Genomic DNA, 4989 nt, shown 5'->3' with positions numbered 1-4989 from the left:
TCGATCGATCGATCGATCGATCGATCGATCGATCGTTCGTTCCGCAGGCCGATCAACGAGCTGTGAAATGATGACGATAATACAAATAGCTGGTGGTAAGAATTGTCGGCGGGGGCGGTAGATAACGAGGATGATGACAGCAACGATGATTTAGTGCCGTGCGCAAGTTAATGGCCCGAGAGGCCCGAGAGGCCCGAGGAGCCTCGGACGTTATTCTTCGGGGCCATTCACAACACTCGCCGGGGCCCTACGCTCATCATGCGGGCCCCCTGCGGATTCCGCACGGAGCTTAACCCCAACGTGCCAATTCATTTCACCTCGCGCCGGCGTTAGGCCTGGTTTATGGTAGCATTTACAATTATAATCGGCCCGTTCGGTCGCGATGAATGAGAAATAAAAGGCCCAACGGAAAAGAGACGCACGATACGAAAACGGAGGTGAACGGTGTGGAATCCGTGGTAAAAGAAGAGGCCCTTCTCTCGGACCCCACGGCACCTCCGCGTTTCATCGCGAACGCCGGAGAAGAAAGTTATCGTCACCGTTTTCGTGTTGCGGCAATAACTATTACTTATTCCGCGCGGGGAGAGCCGATAGCGGCCGCGCGTTTAAGTATCAACAATTTTGGAAAGATAAGTAGCGCGATAAATAAATAATAAAAAAAAAAAAAAAAAAAAAAACGCGACGGTACACACGGAATTTCACGGCAAATCCGAGGAGCTACGGGGCAATCGCGTCATCGAATCCGTTATGAAGACGAAAATTATTACCCGATTGCCGTGTGGGGCAATAACGATCATTCATGCAAGAAAGAGCCGGCGAACACGTTTTTCTAAGAAGAACATTGTTAGCCCTTTGCACTCGGAGCCTGTATCCACTCGAACCGAGTGATGTAAAATAAGAATACGTTTCAGAGATTCTCTCTGTGAATAGAGAACATTCTAAGCGCATTCTTAGAATATTTCGAGTCTTTCCCGAGAATGAGAATATCTAAATAGCAGTCTCTAGAAGCTATCTATTCTGAATACATTTTCTTAAAAGTTCTTAAAGATATTTTATATATATTATCATCTATATTTTTATCTAATTTAATGAAAAGTTATTTTAAAGATACCTCTCGCAAAATGGATAACGTGTCAGAAAAAAAAAAGAATATTTCTTAAACAAAATAAATCGCATCGCAATTTTCTTATATATTACTCTACATATAATAATAAGTTAATAAAATTTTTAAACATACTCTTATATTTAAAAGAATTACGTTTTTGTACGAGAAATTTCGCGACATCTTTTTGGGCGATAAAAAGCTTTAATTCATGGTAAAATAGAGATAACGGCAAAATGAACATTTCATTTGGAATGCATAATATAATACCGGATTAAGGACATATCCACGTAATTATCCCTTCTGAGAAAAAGATGATTGTCTCGGTGACGGAATTTATGATAGAAAATATATTGCCCGTCGCGGGCCATCCATTTCACCAATCAATTCTTCGATTGCATTTCGACTTCGTGCCCGATTACGATCTACCTTGGATGTGGCGTGGATGTGGCGTGACACCTCGGATGGATCCCGAGAAAAAAAGGAAGAGCCGCGGATCAAAAGGGGGGGAGGGAGCGGAGGACGGGAGGAGAGGAGATTCTCCTCGGGAATCATCGGGCCCCGGGGTCAGGGACAGTGTGTGAAAAGGTTTCAGGCAGCAGGTGTCTTCGGGCGCGGAGAGATGAAAATCTCGCGTCGGTATTTATCACCCGAAAAACCCCGGCCACGCCCATACTTCGATGGCCACAAATCAATCAATAAAGAGAGGACACGGGCTCTGCCGAAGAGGATGTGGGTTGAGCATTCTTTATTGGATATAGTCTATCAATTTATGCGTAACCCAAATAGATGAGCATTGAAAGAAAATTATTGATAAAACGCATAATTCTTCCGATGTTAATCTCAAGCAACTTCTATATCTGCCCAATTCAAGTTTCTTAACTCTTCTTCGTTCTATCTTTGAAGATAGAATGTTTAATTCTAAAAATGTCAATCCTACTTAATAAAATAATTAATTTATAAAAGTAAGCTTTAATGCAAAAGAAAATAAGCCGTTAAATCAATGTTTATAATAAAATATTTAAAATTAATTAACATAATAAATAAATGGAAATAATAAATTTCTTAAAAATGACACTTAGACCTGTAAGGTCTTGCTTAGATGTAGTGGTCCCCCTCGAAACATGTAAAATATGACGAATTAATTAAAAGTTATGGCTGATGGGAAAATTAATTATGCTCACGAAGAAGCGCTCACGTTGTACCGACGAAAGTGAATACGTTCATACGTAATATCCTTTTAGCGTGTGGCAGTAAAAAAAAAAAAAGAAAAACTTGTACGAGGACCTGTTGAGGATTGTTAATGGTCGACGCAAGAGGAAAAGAAGAAAATATTGTTCGAGTTTCGACTTTCTTGAGACGAACCAGAGCAAGTTTAATTCAACGGTCATGAATCAAGAAACAAGCGAATCGAATCGTCGTGCCCAATCGGCCTTTGTATATAATCCACGGGTTAGCTCATTTGTCGTGTTAATAATTACAAGAAGGTGTGACTCCTCACTCGCTACACCTACGGACAGCCATATTTATGAATCTCAAGCCGTGAGTCGAGTCCTTAGGTCCAGGCATTCCCAACTTGTGTGATGTTACCAATATTTTTCCTTTAGCATTATCGTTAATTTAATTTATCTGTGTGTGCTCGTACTCAATTTCATTTAATTACAACATTATTACAAGATGTAACGTTACAATCTTTATACTTATGATTTCATTTTTTTACAACTTTCGCAAATAAAAATGCAATACTTTTCAATCTTATTTTTGTTTTTTTCTTTTTACTTTCAATAAAAACATTTTTTATTATTTATTTTTATTATTTTAATTATTTTTGTAGAATTATTCCAATGAGTACATACGTACATAGAATTTTGAAGTATATTTATTGTTAAATCAAGTTGGGAATCTCTGTCCTCAAGGTATATATGCCGGGCCCCCGAGAACCACGGGGGGCAACGTAAACTAACCGCCGGTTAATTATTGTCCTCTCACTCGTTGGGTCCAAGATTCCCCTCCACCTCGTAATCCGCGTTCCCCTCTTCAGCGGGGCCTCACGCGGACACGGTGGCTGCACTGCAACGGTGGAGGCGGGGTATAGCCGAAACAGCGGAAGGAGAGGAAGGAGGGGATCAGGGGGGAGGGGGGCAGTTGTCGGAGAACTCGAGGACTCCCGAAGGTCCGCTAAGGATCAGAACTACCGTGGTAGCATTCAATTAGCCTCGCGGCATGTGAAATATTATTGTCCGCCTCGCTTCATACACTCGATTTTTAAAAGGGGAGAAAGAAAGGCATTACGGCGACCTCCTAACATATTTCACCACTGAATCATCCCTCCCCTCCGGCTCGGCCCTCTCTCGTCTCCCGCCTTTCCACCGCTCGGCCATCGTTGCTCGACCACCGAGAAGTTCTTCGCGGGCAATCGTCTTGCGATTTTTGCCACCCGGTTTTGCGTGTTTTTGTTCTTTTCGAGTTCCGCGCGCGGAAATCCGAGAAGAGCGAGCATTCGACCGAGTGCAGTTTCTTGCGTTTCGTGGTTGACTGACTGACTGACTGACTGACTGGCTGACGATATAAAACAAAATGCAAGAGAGAATAACCAAAAGTACAAGCACGATCTGACTACGATAATTTTATATCGTTTTATGGAGTCATTCAATTTTTTTTTTAAATTAATATCTTAATTAGTACTCTTATAAATTAACAAAGATATTTCACAGATTTTGTAGAATATCATTAATAACCAAGAAATTAATTTTTGATCGTGTTATAATAATTCAAAAGTTGTTTTAAAATGTCTAAGCCATTTTAGAAATATAAAGAAAATATTAAAATCGAAGAAATATATATTTATATCAAAAATTTGTTTTTATATTAAAATACTGTATTAAAAAATAATTTTTCAAGGATATTGATAAAAGCAAAAAAATTAAATACTAATATTTTGAAAAAGAATACTTCTGTTTAAATTTAATATATAAATTCTTTTTAAGCGTATAAAAATTAGCAAATATCAAAAGTAATAACAATCTCGAAATCTATCATCTAACTAATATATTCTGATAGAAAGACAAGGATTTCCAGCGTTTCCTCGTTAATCGTGGGAAACGACAATTTCCTCGATCTCATTGTTTCTGCTTACAATAAGAGGGAACATTGCGGCGGATAATGCCGCAATACGATCCGTAACACGGTGCGCGTGTCGCAATCGCTCTGCCGTGAAAGTCTCTCTCGAACTGAAAAGGCCAAATTTGATTGGTTTCGATCCGTCTTATACCAAACGGTCGATATAATGTCCGAGCTATTGCGACTTTTACGTATTCGAACATGAAATCTGTCCACTCGAAATATTGTAGTATTTTAAGACTCTAAATTCAAAATTTACCGATTATTATTTGTTTAGTCGTACTTGTGAAATTCACATGACCTTATTAGGTCTTCGAATGCAACAAGTATGTTTTAGACTAGGGTACTATATTGAGATATTTTTAGAGACATACAATTTTAAAAATCTCGCCATCAAAATATACGTTTATTTTATGACGATATAAAACTTACTATAATAATGCTTATTATTAAATTATCTAATTCAAGTACAATTCGGCACACGAATGCGTGGCGATATGTAAAGTGATATTCGTCGATGAAATTCTGCACTGTACGAGCCGTAACAATTACGCTAATGCACCCGCTGTAATTGAAACGATCAATTCCCAGCAGTCCTTTCCAAATGCGAGCTAAGCGCGCCAGTCACGAACGAGATAATAGCAAACCGCAAATTTTCTTAATGACAGACTTCTTATTCGACATAAGGTAGCCGGCAATTAACTGTGCATGATAAATAGACGTGGATAAACCGTGCACAAAATTATTCAATAAAGGAAACACGTGAG

Source organism: Pogonomyrmex barbatus, unplaced genomic scaffold, assembly GCF_055798465.1.
Source record: "Pogonomyrmex barbatus isolate J1 unplaced genomic scaffold, ASM5579846v1 scaffold11, whole genome shotgun sequence".
NCBI lineage: Eukaryota > Metazoa > Arthropoda > Insecta > Hymenoptera > Formicidae > Pogonomyrmex > Pogonomyrmex barbatus.
Note: the sequence above shows the minus strand (reverse complement) of the source record.